Source organism: Leptopilina boulardi, unplaced genomic scaffold (genome assembly GCF_019393585.1).
Source record: "Leptopilina boulardi isolate dan_hultmark-lab unplaced genomic scaffold, ZJU_Lbou_2.1 LbouV2_302, whole genome shotgun sequence".
NCBI lineage: Eukaryota > Metazoa > Arthropoda > Insecta > Hymenoptera > Figitidae > Leptopilina > Leptopilina boulardi.
In genome coordinates, this window is record NW_026137866.1 from 1,393,220 (window position 1) to 1,415,570 (window position 22,351).

At 29.2% G+C, this 22,351-nt stretch overlaps 1 protein-coding gene and 1 long non-coding RNA gene across 4 annotated transcripts in view; one reads left to right on the forward strand and one right to left on the reverse strand.

Annotated features, from left to right (window-relative positions):
* The window catches only part of LOC127282752 (ankyrin repeat domain-containing protein 50), a 56,443-nt gene that overhangs the window by 18,637 nt on the left and 15,455 nt on the right, over positions 1-22,351 (forward strand). For 2 of the 3 annotated variants that reach the window (XM_051307226.1, XM_051307224.1), the window contains exon 3: positions 14,827-14,916. The exons of the other annotated variant lie outside the window; for it this stretch is intronic. The gene's annotated coding sequence lies outside the window, so the exon portion shown is untranslated. The remainder of the gene's footprint in view (positions 1-14,826; positions 14,917-22,351) is intronic. 3 annotated transcript variants of the gene reach the window in all.
* The window catches only part of LOC127282765 (uncharacterized), a 49,022-nt gene that overhangs the window by 9,861 nt on the left and 16,810 nt on the right, over positions 1-22,351 (reverse strand). The window contains exon 4 of the long non-coding RNA XR_007843243.1: positions 8,876-9,617. This is a non-coding gene — a long non-coding RNA (uncharacterized LOC127282765). The remainder of the gene's footprint in view (positions 1-8,875; positions 9,618-22,351) is intronic.

Sequence of the window (22,351 nt, forward strand, 5' to 3'; positions counted from 1 at the left end):
AATGTATCAAAAAAAATTTCTAAATTCCCCTTCTTTTTTAGACAGAAAAAATCGGTTTAGAATTTTTTTTGCGGTACGAGATATGAGAAAATTGATATGATACATTTCTCATCATTTATTTAGCATTAGAAATTTTCGTTGAGATTAAAAGTTAAATATATGAAAAAACACAGAAGGGAAAAAAAACTAAATTATTCAAATTAAACAAATTGAACTTGGTGACTTATCTTTACTTTACACCAGAGTGGAAGTAAAACGGAAAAAGGGGAGATGGAGGTCCAAGAACATGAACATCTAAAATTCATGGCACGAACCTTTAACCTTCACGCCACTTTACACCGAGGAACTGTGCGCTTCTGTCATATGAACAGACTGTATGTGTTTGAGAAAAAACCAATATGAACCTTATTTTTTCTTCTTTTCTCTCTCTCAAAAAAAAAGAGAGTTCCTAAAAGTTTTACTACTTTTCCTCTTTCAAAATTTCTTGAGAGAATTCATATATAACATATAGATGAATCAAATAAAAAAAACTTTATGTCTACAAAAATAGAAGAGTTAATTTTTAATTATCTGGGGTAATTTTGTCTTGTATATGTATTAAAATTGAGTTGTTAAATTTTCAAGCTTTTAGAGTATAGTGGATATGAGTTTTCAAGAGAGATTAGATTAAATCGAGATAGCCGCACGTATCTCTTTCCCCCTATAGCGAAAGGAATATTACCGTAAATCGAATTATTGATATATACCACGAGAAGAGACCAGTTTTCGTTGACGTTTAATATTGTGTGGGTGGGTGGAGAAGCTTCTTATATTACGCAAATTAGCTTGATATTGCATTTTGAATTCAGAAGTAATAAAAAAAAAAGATTGTCTCGAAACGACCCTTTCGAAGCCCAAGGCTTTACCCAAAGACGATTTCCAACGAAATACCACACTTCTCAGAATATCTCCATAATGCGAAGTGTTTCTGTCCACGTTTCACGCAAAATCGTTTTTTTTTTTTAGTGTGTATATGTGGTTATCAAAATTCACGAGATGGACCTGCCGTTCAATCACAACCAGATATATGGGAAAATAAAGGCGCCAATAAGCTATTACTTTTTATCCTCATAAGATTATTATAAATATTCTAGAAAGCCATTGGCTTTTATTTTTTTATCAAAAAAAAAAAAAAATTGTAGAAAAGTAAATAATATTTTTAATTCAACATTGACTTTGAACCTAAATAGCATTAATAGACGTCTTCTTGTTTAATAAGCCAAAGAACAATCACCGGAACTGAAACGAACGCTCCTTGTCTTTATGTCCGTCAACCGTGATGTTAATAATTATTTCATGTAATGACATGAACAAAGGCGTTCATGCTTTTGAATCCTTTTCTTACAATCTATGTTCCTCAAATTTCCTCGAAAGAGTCATTCCTCTAAAGTTATACAAGGATTTTCCCAAACCCTCTTGAATTTACCTTCACTTTATTCGGTCGCCCTGCCCGCCTTTATAAAACTTTTCTGAACGCGTAATTTTCTTCGAAATGAAACTTCCTACTACATTCTTTAAACTTTCCCCCCCCCCCAAAAAAAAAGGTTCAAAGAAAGATCAAACTAGAAATTCGATGCCAAATTGTCGCATTAGTCTTATCTTTAAAGATTTAGATTTCTATATATATATATATTATATATGCAAATGGTGGTATTTCCTTCGTTAATTAAAGCTTCTTAGAGGAGAATTTAGATTCTCTATATCTATGTATAATTGTACATTCGCTGTTGGCAGATCTGTGAAAACCGCTTTGTTCTAAGGGAGAGAGGTTTCTATATAGTTGGCATGCCTGTGTGGAAACAATGCCAGATGACAACAATTCTAGAGTTTGCATTTTCCGCTTTCTGGTCGAGAGGTACAACCCTTATTCCACCTGTTACCAAGTTTTACGTTGAATCATCCTTGTACTCTATATATAAACTTGTTTCTAAGCTCTCTGCTTTAATCGCAACTTAGATTTACCATCCTATATATATATTATTTTAATTTTATTGTCGCCAATATGTTTTTTCAAATCTAACAAAAAAAACTCTAGTGAATAAAAATCTGTTAACTTTTTTTTCTGTAAATAAATGCCATTGATGGGGGATTTTTGTTCGTTGTGAATGGAGCTTTAGATTGCTCTCTTATCGACATGTGTCTGCCAACGTCATCGAGTTGCAGGTCGTTTGCCACCCTTTGCCTTAAATGAAACCCTCTCTGTTGCAATTCCCTTCCTAGTTGACAACAACGCTTTTTAGTATCAAACTTTTTAAAACAGCCTCATGCAAAAAAGAGAGATGCATTTTTTTTTCTACAAACGTTTTTCGTAACAGATGTGTTGCTTTAATCTTTATATTTAAAATACAAAAGAGCTTCTATCGCCAAAAGAAAATTATCGAAAAAATTTAACAATCTTTTTTTTTTTTATTCATTTCAGTCGAGAAAGGATCTTAAAAATTTCTAACAAAGTCTTATTAAATTTCACTTGACATAACGAAGGACCTTATTATCACTCTACTCTTTACCTACTTGACAAATTCATTATATTGAAGATGTAAGAGAAATTTGTAGATTATTATTTTTGGAATAAAAATACTTGGAAAGTATTAAATTGATAATACTAAAAGTATCCAAATTTTTATATAAAAATACTTTGTGATAGTATTTTTACAAGAAGCTCCTTAAAAAACAATTTTTAAGTATACAAATAATCTATTCTTATCATTGATGATTAGAAACTGAAGATATCCTGACAGTAGAAAAACTGGATTTTATTCAGGAAAACTTAATTTATGCAGCAAGATAATATAGTTATTTAAAAGATAAAATTTGGTGAAAAATATTAAAATCAAAAGAGGGTAATATTTTATCTCCGCATATGCTTCTCTTTTATGATGAAAATATAAATTATATTTTATCTTTATTTGAATTTAATCGTAAAAAAAGAGATGTGTGGAAAGTATTAAATGTATACACGGAAAGAAGATATAATACGTGACAAATAAGTAGATTTTCTGAAAGCAGTCGCTTTTTTTAGCTTTTGATATGAAGCACGTCAGAACTTGGGTGAAGTGGTCATTTTTAGAAGCTGCAGGGCGAACATGAAAGAGATGTACTTATCACTGCAGACTTGCATGACTCGTAAAGTCATAAAAAAAAAAAAATTTTACATTCTCATATAACCTAAAAACTTAACGAGTAACTGCAACGAATTTTAATGTTTTCTGAGATTATAAGAAAAGTAATCCTTTTTAAAATATAGTTGGTAAGTAACCCAAATACTTGTCGAAAAATTATTTTGAATAAAATTTTAGTTGAGAATAAAAATAGAAAAGAAACCGCACCTATATATATATTTGAATGTAGAATATATTCAAGTAGATTTACACATGTATATATTTGAGCATACATAAACGACAGTGCAATCCTTTCCGAGTCCCTAATCCGCTTAACTTTTCAGCCACAAATGTGAAACTTACAGGATCAACCAGTTGGCTCAAGCGCTAATAGCGCCTTCTACATACATAGCTAAATCTGCGGCATTGAGAATGGTGCCGATAATAATTTCCTCCTATACTCGCAGGAATCTGCGTAGGAAGTAGAAAAGCTGTTAAAAAATCAATTGAAATAAATTCGAGGGAAATACTGCTTTCAGAGAAACTCGTTTACGTAATTTGTCAAAAAAAGAATTTTTTTTCTTCTTCTTCTTTTTCTTCTTGTAATTAAATGAATATTTATAATAAGAAACAACTTTGCAATGAAGATGTGTATTAATAGATTTTAAAACAGGATTTTAAAATTAATTATTATAAGGAAATAATTTTCGCAATGAGATAAAAAATATAAATTAAAAAAAAAACTATTGCGCAGAATCCAAACATATTTGGTGCAAATGTAAATTATTTATTACGACCCTATTACCATTAATATTATTTATAGATAGATTCAAGAGATTATCCTCTCAGTTGCACCATCGCACTAATGCTCTTTATCTTCTTATTGTTAGTGAATCGATCTTCGCACAGGTGTGCAGAAAGTATTCGATATTTATTCGGGATAGTCGCACGGAAATAGAGAGATCTGTGTGTATTTTACTTTTTTTCATTATAATAAAATTAAATATTCCCTTCTCTAAAATTTTTATTTTCTTTCAACGAAAGTTTTATAAACGAAAATAATAAAAAAAGGAGGCTGTTTATAAAAATGACATTTTCAAATATAAATCCCATTTAAGGCTAATATTAAAATCTGCTATTTCAACAACTTCAAATCTGTAAGAATTCAGATTTCTCCTTTATATTGACAGGCAGTTTTCTCTTTTGAATTTTTCTTCGATAAAAAAGAAAAACGTAACATTCAACTGGAAAATACGTCTGAAAACTTTATTTCACTTTGACATGGTTAAGAAAAAGATTCTTTTCTTTTTTAAAGGAAGAGATAAAAATTATAGAAAAATAAATTCTAAATCGATTAAATATTGTTTTATATATATGTATCTTTTAAAAAAATTCATTTTAATTAAAAGAGGAAGAAAAAACGACCCAGTTACACATCCTGATATTATAATTGATGCTCAGGAAGAAAATGTGATAAGAAAAAATATATATCTCTGTCACACTTCCTGACCACGTTGCTGAGAAGATAGTACATTTACTCTCACTTCCGTTCAACTCTCACACAGTACTAACAGTCCAATGTGCTTTGAAAATTCCATTTTTAACGTGTGCCGGCACCTACGACTGCAGAAACTTTTTCCGATATATATACCTTTCACGCCTAATGACTGAGATCATTATTTGACAACGAGACAAGTATCTATGTGAACTCTGTGTAAGTACTTTATAGTACTTTTATAACTCTTTTAAAAATGTAAAGTTTTAAGGAACAAATTTTTTTCCCCTTATTCTTTTTTTGAAAAGAATTTCTGATTCAAAATTCGTTGCTAAAACTAACGCATTTCTAAATGTATATTTGTAATATATGTATATTATTATTATATTATTATTATTAAATTATTTTTCTTCTTTTTAGAAATTAAATTTTGATCAATTTTTGTTGAAGTGATTCAGAAGGCAGTTTTTCATTCTTTAATCTTCCACTAATTTGGAAAGTAATTTAAAAAAAAGAAAAACGAGATATTTTCTAAAGCTTCGCGTTTACTATATCCAGGATAACAAGATTACAGTCAGATAACTCGGTTTATGATATAACTTGCTCCTAGTTAAAAAAAAAGTCAACGTATAACTTCCCCTTCGAGCGATTCAATTATATTCCTTGTCTTATTCCTTCTCCCTATAACACCCAGTGTTTTCTTTTAGTTGTGTTCACCTTCATCTTTCTGCTAATTGGTGCTCAACATCCTTATGCTTCATTTTTTTTTCTTTTGTGAAGATTAAATCACGATATTGAATGCTTATACGATCGACTGGCATTTATTGAATTTAGCATCATTTAAAGTGCTCAATTTATTTTTTTTTTAAATAATTTAATAAATAATAATCTATTATCTAAAAAGTGAAGTACATTTTTATTCGATCGATTTTTAAAGACAATTTACTGTATTATTCGAATCTTCAAATACTTTTTTTTACCCTCGCAGTGTGTCTTTTATCTCTAACGCTATATGAGAATCCATTTTGCGTATTTTCGCGAAAAAGAAAATGAAATTGCGTGCCTTTATTTACTCGTCTTCTTTTTTTTTTTTGCTCTCGCGCCAGAAAGAAATAATATAAGAGTCGAGATTGCTCGTGTCATGCGAATGGTTGTATTTATTCTACAATTCTCAAGGAAACAAGTAATAAGAGAAAATTTTCATTTCAATAAACTACTACAATAGAATTTTCTACTGGCAACATTTAGCACAAAATATTTTATATTTCTTTTTTGCAGAGGAAAAAAATCTTGTTCCTATTTCATGATCTTTTAATTTTTCTCAACTATTTTTTTCTAGAAAAACGTAGCCTCATTCCATTTTAAAATAATGTGTTTTTTTTTTAATGTAAAAAATTTACTTTTTGAATTGGTGTGGAATATTATTAACACGGAAAACTGGTCAAATTGTGCCTACATAATTGCCACAACAGAAATCCTTGAATAGGTAATTTGTTACAACACTTGAAAATGTTTATAAGAAAGAGAAGAAACTTTTTTGCCGAGAGAGAAAAAGAAATCGTTATGCGCTTTCAGTAAACGCGTGAAATGTAAGAAAAATAAAAAGCTCTTGCAACGATGTAGACCACACGAAAAACATTTAACGACACAAAGAGTCATGCCAACACAAAATCCCCCTTATACTGTTTCAGAAAATAAAACTAATTTCCCTCTTAAACAAGAAAATCCCCAAAAAATACATTTCCTTTTTATTCATTAGAAAATGAATAAGACCTCACTTTCTATATATTTTAATACTAGAAATTATTTAACTTACGAAAAAATTACAGTAACCACTCAAATTGCGAAAAACATATCATTAAAACTAAAGATTAAGAATGAGTCGTTATTAGACTAAAAGCTGTTCATTAAATTAAAATGGAATAAAACTTGTGCAAGTTGACATAAATCTGTCCCAATTTACAAGAAAATGTTTTACTCGCCAGCAGGATGTAAATATAATAGTATAGAAAAATTGCGCTCGTTAAAGAATTTTTAACTTTATTAACAGTGTATACAAATGTTTTTAAATGTTTAATTATAAATCCTGAAAATTGATAAATTTTTTTAAAACTGATTCTATGTTTTTTTAATTTTTTTCCTAAGCGTTTTTTTTTTTTTTTTTTTTGTCGCTTTCTGTTCATATATGCGCGGAATTCGTAGCAAAACTCTTTTAATCACATTTTAAATTCAACCAGGACGGCCTCGTGATTTTCAAGCAAATGAATGAATGAATGAATTTATACACGTCGTTGCTAGCTATATACAATTCACATACACATTGCTGCAAACTTCTTTCGTTATAATATAATCTCCTGCGCACCCTTCGATTAACCGCACAATCATATCGCTTAACTGTTTTTAATTGAATTTTTGATTATCGCAAATATTCACGAATTAATTTATTCTATTGAATTAAAATCTTCTATTATAAAAAAATTGTATACCCGAAAAAACTCGATTTAGACAAAATTAGACAACAATGGAAGAAAAATAAGAAAATTTTATTTTAATTATAATATAAATTTTAGTAAAATTCTATATGAAAAAATTAACCCACAAAAAACAAAACAGAAAAAATTCAAGTATAATCTGCGTTATGAGTAGGATAAAGTGTACGTGTATCGTTCCGTAACCTTTAGCTTGTTCGCCCCATAAAATACGTAATGTTGCATATAATGCCTTTATGGTTACATGTCTTTCAACTAGAACACGTTTATTTTAGTTTTCCTGACCCCGGAAAAGTGATGTTATTCATTTTATAAAAAAAAAAATTTATTATTATTTAAATAAAAAAAGCATCTTTTAAATATTCTTTTCAAAGCTTTTCCAATCATCATTTAATTAAATTTAAAAAAAAATTAATATTTTTTATAATTTATAAATATCAAAAAAAATTTAATCTTCCCTCTTTCTATAAGAATATATATCATAAATAACAATATCATAAAACATATATATGTATACTTGTACAAGAAGTTACGTATAGAATTTATCGAGCTACTTGAAAAGTTACTACACCTACATGACTTAAGAGACAGAGGCTCTTAAACTTTTAAAGGATATCTCAAAGCTCCAATAACATTTTTATTCCTACATTTTTGTGACCTTCTTAGTTTAGTTCACATTTTGTTATATACTTTTTATATATATTTTCTGTCATACTTTTTATAGATTCTAGCGAGTTGTATACTTATTATTGATCAAGATACATCTTATAAAAAATGAAAATTGAAAATAAAATTTACTATAATATTTAAGAAAATAAAGATTTTAATCAATATAATAAACATTTTTTCTAAAATTATGCATATACAGTAAATAACCATAACCAACAGGAAAGATTATAAGTTGTTAAAAAATTTGTTTTATTGGCAAGCAAACTCGCACAAGCAGGTACGTGAGTAGTGCGAAGATCGAGTTTCTGATAGACTTTAGTACCTACGATGAGTCATACTGTATCGCGTGTATACTTTATTGTGAAAAAAAGCCCCAAAAAAAATGTTTCTTTACAGAAACAGTTGTTTTATATGCTTTACAAAAGATTGATTAAAAAAAATTAATTTCCTATTAATAATTTTTAATAATTTTTAATAATAAAATAATAATAATAATAATAATAATAATAATAATAATAAAACATTAATGTTCCATACTAAGTAAACCACATAGTACCTAAATATATTGGTCTGATATTACCTAGCAGCAGTATCCTTTGATAACGCGAAATATGTTTACTAATAACCTGTTTTGTAAATTTCATCGTAATAAATTTATTACCTGATGTTCTCTACACAAATACTTCTTGGGATCGTTACAGAAAAGCATTTGGTTTATTCAAAGGCAATATAACAGTTTTTTTTTTATTAATTAGTTATACGAATGAAGTCTGGAGAGATAAACTTGAAAAAGTCTAGAAGGGCCCATTTAACGTTTTTGCTTTATATCTTATATATTCTACAGATTCTTTAAATGAGAATTTCTATATAGAATGAAAAGCAAGTCTGTATAGTGTCTTTTATAACTTCTATATTCGAAACTCTAGAAGAAAGTATATATTAAAGAAGACTTTATATTTATATACTTTCGCGAAGCGCGCAAAAAAGCTTGTTTATACACAATTCTTGAAAAATGATTATCATCTTTTTTATAAATTCACGTAATATTAATTTTTATGGTAAAATTATGTATGAAAAACACTCACCGATTGTAGATATATAATCATTTTGATGTAGCAATGACTCTGCAGCGGCTACTTCCTTCTGTTGCAGATTTATCTCTTTCCCATGGTACAATGTGTAATTTTTCTTTAACACACAAAACTTTCTTGAAAATAATTTCACAATATTTTTCACTGAATTTAATTTTCACACACTAAACACTTTTATTGACCTATTTAAATTTGTTGACTTCACTTTCTTATCACAACACATTTTCTCGTAAGAAGATTTTCAAACCTTTCCAACACTTGATCACAACACATTTTCTCATTCTAAGAAGATTTTCAAACCTTTCGATTAACACTTTCAACACTTGATCACAACACTAAACCAATGATTTTCTCTAGGAAGACTTTCACACTATACACGTAATCAAATGATTTTCTTCTCCTATGAAGATTTTAAAAATACGATGATTAGGGGTTCGTCCTTTCTTACTTGGGAAGCTTCTTAATTCCTTTGATGATTAGGGTATTAGCATCCTTTGGGTAATATGACTTTGGAAAACGTTACGTCATCCATTGTTGTAGTTGCATCCTCCGAGGGTTGAAATGTTTGTCGTTTCGTGGGGTCACAGAGTCTGTTTGATGATTGGGGTTCGATCCGCTTCTTTCATTTATGGAAGCACTAACACTACCCATCAGAGGTTATTTATATAAACATGGGGTCCATGTCAATGGTGTAATGTTTTCTTGTTATTCTCATCCTGATGATCCTTGCTGCTTTCTGTAATTATAATAAAACATTTTTGAATTTTTAAACAATCAAAGAAATTGAGACTACAATCTAAAAACCTGGGACTTTTTTAGAATCCTACAATTCTCCATTTTTTTTGTTTTATTGAAGATGTAAAATCAAATCTTGAGTTACGCAGAAGTTAAGAATATAATGAGCAATGAAAATTCTTTCTCTATGGAAATTATCTTCGTAATGGATATTTAAATTTTCTCTCTTTCTCTCATAAAATAAGTATACCTTTCTGATGAACAGTCAGAGCACACTTTGTGCCTTGTATTCAGAATTCTTTCGATTTCACATTCTTCAGTATATATTATATAGGTAAAAAGCGCACGTATCTATACAACCAGAGACACCAAACGATTGCCCGTGCAGTAACCTTTTCGCACACGTGCTTTGCCTAAACGCCAAGTGTGTAAATCCGTCAATGCTCGATTGTAAATATTTGAAAAGCCATCCTCCTCTACTTTGAAATAGCAAAATCACACATGTGCGAAAACAAAATGGTAAAAAAAATTTAACCGCATCCGCAGATTGAAAAAAAGGCTAACAGTTTGTTAAATGTTTCCTCTCTTCAAGTACATACATCTTTTCTTTACACCAAACAATTTTTGAATAAAGCTCTTCATTTATTAAATTATTTCAATATTTTTCTAAATGTTTCTAGTTTGAATGAAAGCAGAAACGAATAACAAAAAGCAATCTCTTTTGATATCAATATAGATTATATAATCTCAATTCAACTGCTTCTACAAGGGTTTATTTTCACTTCAAATAATATTTCTCTAGAAATCCTATATATAAGCTTCTGTTATATGATCAGAAGCAATTTTATCTTTGATTCGCAAATGTATTTTTACGTAAAAATGCGAAATCTTACATTTAAATTATATTTCTTACAAAAAAAAAGAACGTGAAGAAATATATGACAAAATCTTAAACGCACTTTTGCTTGAAATAATCACAACTCGGCAAAATTCTATATAATAATGAAGCAAAAGAATTTCACACAAATTCAAGGACTTATAAAAAAAAGAGAAAATTCGATTTAAATAATTTAGATTTATTCAATATTCAAACTCACGGAAATATTATAGATGATAAATTTTTTCCTCTCGCAAAAATATTTTTGGTATAGAAAATTTATGAAAGCATACACCTTGAGACTACGAGGTCAATTCAGAGGCTCGTCAATCGTAATAAGACTCGCCCCAAGTACTTTACTATATAGAGGGAGCTAACGAGAAAACGGCCTTTATTATTTCAGACAAAAAATACCAACACAGGGATACCACAAATTCCACATCTGCGGTTAATTGATGTAATACACGTACGTATATAAATTTCCAAAGGGAAAAGAAAATTTTTCCTTGACACCGCACTCTATTATTTTTCGAAATCTTTTTTTTTTTTTTTTTAAGACCTTGAACTTGTAAAAAGAGATGTAATTAAACTTTTCCTTGCACGTAAAATTCTAAGTCTATCCTAAAATAAAAAAACGGAATTTAAAGTGAAGTGCTTTTTTATATACAAGCAATTCTTCTTTTTTTTTTTTTCTACATACATATAACCTGGAATGAGGGAGATTTCTTTTCCCTCCAGGAATGCCGTCTAGACGAAACTCTGTAATATCGAAGTTTTCGGCCTTTGTACTGGATATTGCCAGGTCTTCACGAAAAAGAAGAAGAAAACGTTTTTTAAAAAATGATTTACATTTCAGTTTTTTTTTTTTAAATTAACGGATTCTACATGATATATATTTATTATCAATTCCTTTTTGATAAAAAAAAAATTGAAAAATGATATATCTTAAAGTGGCTTTGAAACCTGTCAATATTTTATTATTTGTTTCAAAAAGGTTCGGTCGTCGTCGTCGTCGTTGTCGCCTTTATCGAAATTGTTCGTATTTGCACGGGCAAGAAATAAAATCAAATCCTTGTGGAATATGAGGTTAAAAATACAATTCAAACTCAATAAAGTGAAATTGCAATTTGCAGAACTACATTTCCTTTGTTCATGTATGTTTCTGGGATTTAATAAATTTCTATTCTTTGTCGTGCAAAAGCTTTACAACGGGAGCACTTTGTGGTTTTGTATTATTTTTGCTCTCATTGAAAATTCCAAGTTAAAGTCTGTTTCAAAACCACTGTTTCTATATATCTGAAATCTACCGCATTTAAACACCAAACTCTACAATCTCATTAGGGGCGAAAACTAACCATTCACTTTCAGTTAAGGATAATGGTAACTTTATCAAGCGCTTTATTGTTAACTTCCTTGGATGTTTAGTAAATCGATCAGGAACATTCCATTTAGGTTGAAATAATTGAATATATAACCTTCTATTTTTAAGAATACTTTAAAATATTATCTAACATATTTCGTAATTTTGAAAAATTTAAAAAGAAGTAAAAAAATATTGCCACAGATTTTTTTTATTATTATATCAAGTGGAAAATATTTTCATTCTCACTCTATAAAGTTACGCTTACAGTGTGTGCGAGCTTCCAGAAATTTATTTATATCACCTCTCGGCAAGAATAAAAGGAGGCCATTATCTTGAAAATTACGATTCGATGTGCTCGCACAGCTTCAATTCAGTGCTACTAATTTTACAAGTATACCGACATTAGAACTCGCATTCACCTTTAATTACATCACACTAACTATATAGAGGGGGAGAAAATTGGAAAATTGAAAAAGTTCCTACTCAAATGAAAATTAATAATATATGTTTTTTATTTAATGAGAAAAATTATTTATTTCAAAACGTGATTTCTACCAATAAAAATTTCTCTCGTTTTTCTGTTTTTTATAGGTAAAATAATTTATATTGTGTCACTATATTAAAATTATAGGACAATAAAAACAAACGACTCATTAAAGTGCAAAAAAGTATAGTAATAATAATAATAATAATTACAGAGTGGTTGGCAAACGATACCAACATTATATTAACGTGCATCCGATGCAATTTCCGGTTCTAATCTATTATCTCGAAAAAATATATATGAAAAATAAAATCTAATTTACAATCGATCGAAGAATTATTATTTGCTTCTTGAATTTTTTAAAATTATATTATAATTTAAAGATCAAATATTATTCAAGGTAAATTATAATTGTAAATTATTTATATGTAATAAATTCTTAATGAAACAAGAAGAGCAAAAATGTTTCCTGTGCGAAAAGAGAATGGAATTAGGAAGTAATATAAACTTCTAACTTAATTTTCTCGATGGATATTAAGATAGAGTTAAATAATGAAGTGTTGATTCACTATAATCCAGCTTGTCAAAGAATCATTGCCCCATAGCTTTGAATTACTACACGAGTAAAATTACTTGATAATTTATATATCGTAAACGAGAACATACTGGCAATTTTAAAAATAGCAAAAGGGTTCCTGTTTATATTTCCATTTCGTCTGTATTTTTCTAAGCATATCTAATTATATTTTCAAAAACTGATAAAACTGTTCTAAAAATTTGCAGAAATAAAGAAAATAAAAAAACATTATTTTAATAAATAAAAAAGTTTTCTTTACTTATGAGGAATTTATGAACATTTTTTATGTGCTCTTTGATTTAAATTCGTTTCGCGAAACAGAAATGCATATACAGGTATATAAACGAGTTAATAAAAAAAGGGTCGTAAGAAAAGTAACAAAATCGAAAAAGAACAGGGCTTATGAGTTTCTCACAATTTACAACAGAGAGAGAGAGAGAGAGAAAGAGAGGCTTTGGTGGAGTAGTAGTGGGTTTGAAACATTGCGTGTCGCACAAGATAATAAAAGTGTCACAATGCCTTTTTTTCACTAACTTGATGGATCATTGCATCTTATGATAAACGAGGTGGTACTCAACATATATTCAAACAATGCACTAGACGCATTTTTATTATTTCGTCCCTTGTTTTCTCCTATCCACAAAGTATAATTAATATTAATTTATCTACATATCATCTAATTTAAAAAAAATTTATTATGCTATAAACATGCTTTTCCTCTTTAGTCCTTTTTCATTATTTTAATGTGATATTAGTATATATACAGAAATTATTTAGACAATACTAAATAATAATAGAAAATAAAAAAAGAAAATTTCAAGTGTTCAATAAAAGAATAACCTACAGCGGCAGCTGTTTTATTTAAATTGTTGAACCGTTTCAAGAACAATTTTCATTGCATTCTTAAAATGAGCTCGAAATCCTTTCAAAATCAAACGTCAAATTCGACATTAAGAACCACTCTTCTGTGTTGTATTTGCCATAATCGTATGACCTTCATTCTGACACTTATTCTGCGGAAGCAGAATTGGATTTTGCAAAGTATCGCGTTATTTTTGCGGTTGCGGTATGACTGGAAATGAGAAATCAGAAAAAAATAAAATTCAGGCTAAAGAAGCGTGATATCTCTTCACGGATCGAGAGATAATCAGGAGGAAGAAATGCATATCAGGCGTTAATCTTTCTTTAAATAACTATCCAATTATTCATACATGTCTGTCTTTCATTAAAAATCATCATATGAAAATTTACAATTAATTTTAAAAAAATGTTTTTTTTTGTGAAAAAGAAAACGATAGGAACTAAATTCCTGTAATATTTTTTATAAGGAAAGAAAAAATTTGAAGAATATATATATACATATACATTTCCTTTATATATAGACAGTAGCTTTATGGGTAAATAAAGTGAGCATTAATCTCAAGTCACTGGTCAATGAAGGCGTTAAATTTTTTCGAATTTAAAGACCATTGAAGCATCTTCAAGAAGTCGATAACATCAGGCATTCCACCAACTGCGAAAAATGTCTTTTCAAGGGGCTTGGAGCTTATCGTAATTCCCGAGGGGTTTTTCTTTCAAATCGACTTTCACAAGTCGTCAAGAAATTCTTTTTTTTTCAACGCGAGTATATAGAAAAATTATAAACTAATCATCAAATTCTCCATATGGCAGTAATTCTCCATCATACAATTTGATTATTATGACAAAAGATTAATAAATTAAAAAAAAAAAATTAAGAAAAAATTTTAAAATATCACTAATTCTTTTTTAAATTCGTATATTATTTTTTTTTCTCTTTCTTACAATTATATGCTGTAAGTGCATTCATTGGCTAAAGCTCAGGAAACCAACAATTATACCGTAATCTTGTGTGCACCGGAATGAAGAGTCTTTTTTATTCTGTTTTCAGTTTGAGCAAGAGAACTCGCGTATACTAGGAGCAAAAAAAAAGAAAGAAAAAAAAAGTCTTGAGAGCAAGCTGTTTCAACTCCTCGAAGAGGTGAGTCGAAGGAATAAGTCCAAACCAACTCTATATCAAAATTCTTCTTATGACGCAGTGTTTTTCATTGTTTGTTTGTACCCTATTATTCTTGTTTTACTAACATCACCCTTCTCTCATGAATTTTCTAACAACCCTAAATAACCTATTCTGTAATTTCTGCCAACCTAACGATCTGTAAGTAGCTACCATAAACAATATACATCCAAAGGTAATTTCGTTATTTTCAACACTCTATTTCTTCTCTCGAAATATTTCAATTCTTGATATGATTAGAAACTAATAATTTAATCTTAATTTAATTTTTGGTCCATAACAATATTATAATTAAGTCAAATGACATTGCCATTAACAATTTCTTTTAGTCAAACACTGTTACAAAACAGCAAATATAAAATATAACTATTAGGATATTCAAATCAATCTTCATTTGATTCAACCAATTGACAATTGCTGTGACGTTCGTATTCTTTAAACTGACATTCATGATCACCATTAATAACAGGAGGCAACACTCGATTTAGAGAACAGTTATGTCTTTCTAAGAAAAGAAAATTATATATTAAACCATTGACTTTATATTAAATTAAACAATTAATACAGATAGAATAAAGCAAAACTTTTTTAATTTATACTAAAATTACCTAGGCTCAGGTATTTACTAATTTTTTTCTTTTAATTAAAAAAATATAACATACTAATCCTAAACAACGCTAAACTACGTTTATTAAATCTTTATCGAATATTTTCCCGAAGGAATTAATCCGGAAGCGGCAATATTGTACATAAATTTTCGATTTAAACTACTTCTAAATTCTTTCCGCGTACTCAAGCGTAAATTCACAGAATTTTTCAGAGAAGAAATTCTCAACTTCAGAGGAAGTATCCAAGAACATTAAAAATCCTCAATGAAGAATAGTATAAACACTGCTTTTTTAGCCTCTCTATGTACCAGTTAATAAAATCTAAAAACTCTAGAAATTGCTAAATATAAAACTAAACTTATGCAAAAAATAAAATTGCACTGATTTTACTCCAATTTCTCGAACAAAAAATCGGCCTCATTTTAATTCTTTGCTCTAGTAAAAGCGATAAGCACATCAACTTAAAAGTTTCATAAATATATTATTGATTTTGAAACACTATGATTTAAAAAACCAAATGGCATATCTTCAAAATCATATAAATTCTGACTGAGAAGTATTGAACTTGTGGTTACACCATTTTTGCAGTCTGTCGCCTGCTTTATGTATCTAGTACTAAAAAGCCACTCTCATTGTTAATAAATGGGTCGAGAACCCCTGCACATATATATCCAGTGAACGTGTCTCATTTACGAAGCTATTCATTCACAAAAATATAAAGACTTGAAAAATGAAACATTGTCTATAAAATTAATTTAAATTCTTTTACCCATTTTGAAGAAACAATAATGATTTTTAACTGCAATTTTACTCCCAACTCCGGTTGCCGCATTAACTCCCGAAATTTTTCACAATTGTATATAAATAATGTTCCTACTCAGATTGAAAGAGATACGAAAAAAAAATCAAGCTCACTTAACTCCATAAACAAAAATATATGCAATTTTGAATATACCCTTGTAGTGTTATGATGTTGCTTCAATGAGACATGTAAATTTGTATCCCACGTGCCTGCAATTCGCGAGAGAAGCGAAACGACTTTCCTCTTGTGAGAGAATTGGCGCCTCAGGAACTTTTAAGATTAATGCAACAAGCGCGACGATACCCCCTCTTGTAAATTATCACTAACGTGTATATTTATAGTTTTTCCACTCTTTTTTCTGGTATATACAAAATAAAAATTTCCAAGTCTAATTTCTACAATATTATTCGATAAACTGATGTATTAAGTTATACAACTAAAAGTTTGCGATACAACATTTGTGAATAGAATATCTTACCAAGAATAACATATATATATATATATAGTTAACTACATAAAGCAGCAGTTATGTCTCACGAGATTCGATTTCGCAGCTGCAAACATACTCCCATTGTGCATGCCATTTCTCCATATTAGTAGAGTAAATACCTATATATCGAGATCAATATTCATTTCACGATAAGATAACACGAGATATATTGCAACATTTATAAAACAAAAGATCCTTGTTTAGTTTTTTTATGATGCGCAAAAAAAACTATTTCTTTCGAAAAAGAAATTAATTTTGGAATTACAAAAGAGATTTAAATGTATATAAAACTAATTAGTTTGCACACTATAAACTCTATAATTAAAATGACATATATTGCAATAATATTTAACAATGTGTATGAAAAGTTTCTCGATTTGACCGCAATGCATTTCATTAGTGGTTGAGTAGTGACTCGTTATCCGAGATAGGAAACGAGCATTGGCTCAGGAGGACACGGGAGAGAAGCGAATGGACCAAAAGTAAAGGGAGATTTGGAAAGGGAAATAGGCTATAGTGAATTTGGGATGGTATCCACTCCATTCTAACACATATACAACATCCCTTTATTCATGTATTGTAAATTCTATCCCGCGGCTGATGAAACTGGCACGAGAATATAACCACAGCGACACCCGCACCGTTAAAACGCCTCATTCCAACAAATCCAACTTTCGCGAAACTATAATACTGATTTATCATCAAAACTCTCCTATACACTATGTTGCTCCCTATCTCATAAGACTAAAAGGCCATAAATACATCAACGCTACTGCTACACTTTTGTCTACTACTACTATCCATCCTAAGAATCACGACTTACAAAAAGATACCTTAAAGAAATATCCAATAAATCATGTAGATTCTTAACAAAAAAAAAAGAAGAGTTCGTGAAAATTGATCCGTTTTTATTGCCTCTTGGATTGTAGAAAGTTTCATGAATGTCGGTTTTTGATAAGGAGTTCTTTTTAATTGCAGTTGCATTGAGAGCAATTCAGTGTAGAACTTGTTTATATACTTTGAAAACTTTTTAATTAAAACAGAGCCTTTTTGAATAGAGAAGATTAATTAAAACTTAATTATGATCCCATAAAGAGAGAGAGTTGTTGAATCAGGAACATTCTATGGATGTCAAAAAGTTATACATTAAAAACTATATACATTTTTTTTTACATATCATGAGTTTGATTTTTATACAAATTAATAAAATAGTAAAAAAAGAATTTTTAAAAAGTTTTTTTTTTAATATATGAATCTTGAACACGTGTTTAGCTTGCTAACACTGTAACATATACGAGCACAATTGAAACAGAACAGGAAGCCACGTCCTCTGACATCAAATCTCTTTTGTGAGAACCACATATAAACAGGAATACATTGACTTTCACATAAAACCGCATTTGCAAGAATGCAATCCAATATATATAGTTTCCAGAGTCTCAACGGAAAAGATTAATGATAGATCAACAAAAAAAAATAGTTTATTCTCTGATACATAATAAAAATATGCTTTTAACTTCCGACTGTAAATAAAAATAGTTTCAAAATATTAACTTTGAATTTGCAATATGAAAAATTCTTTATTCAAAATTGGCTGTAATGAATGATTTTTATTCAAATAAAATATATAAATTCTTTTAGAAAGTATGTAAATTGGCTCAATTGGGAGATATCCTCTTTCAATTGTAATAGAGGAATATATATAGTACCTACTCGTTTCCGACTAATCTAATCAGACGTATACTATTAGCACTCCAAGTAGGCATCAAGTACATTAGCGACAGTGTTTCAGAATAGGTCACTAATGACCTTTCACCTCGCGAAAGCACTGTGTGCTCTCATCTTCGCTTTGTGAAATTATCTAAAAATTACCCAACGCCAGAAGCATATGGCCCTAAATTTACATTTAATAACAGTTCGCACTGCAAAACCTCTTTCTCTCCTCACTTAATGAGATCTTTTTCAAACAGGAAGAGAGATAAAATTGTTATAATTTTCACAAATATTTTCCTTTCTTTGTTTCCTAATTGTTTATCACTTTAACCGAGAAAAATGAGTTTTATATTACAATTTTTAGCAATGATAACTACAATAAACAAAATTATTTGACTAAAAATCAAAAGAAATTATGATTCAGCAAAAGATTTTAGAATATAAAAATGCATTTTCAGAGAAATGATTTTCTATGGTGCATATACATATATTGAGAATTGCATCCATGAGTTGCATCACAGATTTAAAGTTGAATGGACGATTGAATCTGAATAGTTTCTTAGAAGTGTCGATTTGATATTGAAGACAGAGAAAACCAAGAAGTACTATCTTTCCAAAGATTCTGTGCAGGTATATCCTGGAACTAGGTCGCCTGCATTTGAAGATACAAAGATTCAGTGTGCTCTAGATGGTTTCCAAACGTATATATATATGTATATATATATCTTGCCAGTGCGCAAATCAATACGACTTGAAAAACTGAAACGAATTTTGAATTGCTCTATCTGGCTCAAGAGGAAAAACGATTTATTTCATGTCAATGTTCTATGCTTAAGCTATGGAATTCTCCAAAGAAAAACTTTATGCAAAGGTTGATTTTTAAAAATGTATTTATATTTGTTAAAACGAAATATTGCTATAGAGGAAGTATTTAAGAAAACTAAATTACAATAATGTACCAATAAACTTTCAAAAAAAAGTATGAATCCAAAAAATTGGTTTACTTTTCCTACGGACTTCCGTTTCGGAAGGCGTATAACTTCTAAAGTACCCGATTTCACTTGAAATTCAGCTCAGAAAGAGAGAGGGAGAGAACAAATCGTAGGAATAATTCGAAGCACATTCCTGAATAGATTTTATTATAACACGAGCTGTCAGAGGGGTAAGAGAATTTTACATGTATAGTACGTTAATTAGTATACACTAAACCAGATTCTCATTTTTTTTTCTAGTATTTATGAAATACACGGCATTGTTTCTTGAGACAATATTTCTTTGGGTATATGTATAGTATGAATATTAATTGTCAAAATTCACAAGAGCTGCGTGTATAGTAATTCACTATGGACTTGATGGAAGTTTAAGTTAATATTCTTAGCCCCACGGGCACTTGTAACCTGTACCTACTGAGATAGGACGCTAGCGATGATTAAAGTCTCGACCAACCTTCATCTCTCTCTCTCTCTCTCTAGACTCCAGACACTAGAGTCAGACTGTGCATTGCTCCGCTGAAGAGAGCAAACTCAAGATTATTATAGCGCCTGGAGAATCAATTAGTCGGCCCAGCTAACCGACTAATTGCCAACCACCTTGAGAAAATTGGAAAATATCTTCACCAAGAAGGTGGCGCGCGAGCCTACCAGAAAATTGTCAGCTTGGAAAATCATCTTTACGATATGCAGTTTATTAAGAGATTCAACAAACTCGTTAGTTCACTTTTATTTTCAAAAATACATTCAGTGAATCAAGAATTAAAGTATATTCTTCGAAGTAATTCTAGGAAAAAAGTTTATCATACACAAAAAAGTGATACCCTACAATTATAAAAGTTGTCAAACCCCTAGATAATTAGTAATGTCTGAACATGATTTACCAGTTAATAACTATACGCTAAAGCCTTAATTAAATTCTATTAAAACGGGGGATATATTTTTTTTTTTGAAAATAATTTTATGTGAAAATTACACCCCAGTTCTTTATCAAACTAAAGAACCTCTTGACATCGATTGCTCATAGCCATATAAAATATGCATATTTTGAGTGTATATCTACAGTACATGCTTTGTGTAATGTAAAATATACTTGACTGGCTGCTGCACCTGTTTTATATTTATGCAACGACCTGCTCCTGCTACTGTTTTATGTTTCAAAATGATATATTTGTCCCTAAACCAAACGGGGTGATTTTGCCTCTATTACATTACCAATAACAATTTTAGTATGAAATATAGAGATTATCATGAAGATAAGAAAATTATGTTTAGGATATACCTATTTTACAAGATAATTAACAATTCTGTTATCTTTTTTTTCTATTTATATAATTTTTGCCTATCTTTACAATTTTATTTGAATTTCGTTTTTGTTTGTGAAAACTTATTCTGTTTCTAGTTTAAACAATCCGGGTAATCATAAATTCAAAAATTATTTATGCATAGTTGGTTTAGGTCATGAGAATAAGGTAAACATACTAAAACTTTTGCGGAATGAATAGATTAACATCTAATCGAATTGTCATTATCATTAATGTACCGCCGACAACAAGTATTTTTAATTTTTTCAATTAAAAAAATATAATACATAAAATCATTATATGATCGAAATCGTATCTAAAACTAACTATTCCGTTAGAGATCGAATTCTGCAACTACAAAAAAGAATTTAAAATTAACTCAATTTTTAATAAATCGATTGTTAAATATTTATAACTATAGAGTGACACGCATTGGTTTCTGCTATACTAAAGATCATTAGTAAACGTATGTATATACATAATGGTTGAAACATGACATACCCAAGAGTAATCCTGCTTTTCCGATCATTAAAACCGAAAACCTTTACATGGTGTATCGTATGCAAAAGCATTAAATCTATTATTCGCATTAGCTTGATCAGAGTTGCATGTTGCAAAGATATTTATGACCCCCATTGTCTTTGATTCTAGCGAGAAACCTAACAATATTCTACTGTTAGTTATTTATATGCAGGTGTGAATAGTAAAACTTAAAGAATGTAAAAAATTTTCCAATAGTGATATAACAGCAAAACTCATCAAGTTGTCGAGATTTTTGCAAAAGAAAGAGGGACAGAGAGAGAAAGAGAGAGATATTTACATTGTAAATTTCATTAAAAAATGTTTGTTTTTAAAATAAATTCAACTAACTCTGAATAAAACAGAATTTCTAATAAGAGAAAATAGTTCATCTAAATAGCTTGTCGGTATACCGCGATTGATGAATGTTTAATAATGTGAAACGTTTTTCTTTTTATTTTTAGAGAAATCCTGGATTGAAATAATCAAACAGTTGAGCATTAAACTTGCAAATTTTGATATATTCTAGAATCCTAATTCGTAGGCAAATAATTTAAATTAAAAAAATTAAATTAAAGTTAAAAATTTTAAATGAGAAAATTTTATTGCAAATTATTATTTGATAAAATATAAAATCAATACTCTAATTTGAAAATAATTTTAATTTTTTTGCTATAAGAAAAAAAAAATAAGCTCTCTTCATATAGAGGCCATTGAAGCTTTTTCATTATTATACTTAGGGGAAGAGGAACATAACTGCGGTCACCTAAGACTTTGTTCTCTTATATATAAAGGACAAAAAACATTTTCTTCGTGGCGCACACGTAAAAGGATCTTTTTTATTCCCTTTTGTAAAATACCTCAGCCAAAGGCTAATACATTAATATCTAAACTGATAAAGAGTTTTTTTCCTCCCGCACAAAAAACATGGCTTTATTCAACAATGTTTCTCTATTGTTCTTTTAACATTTGCA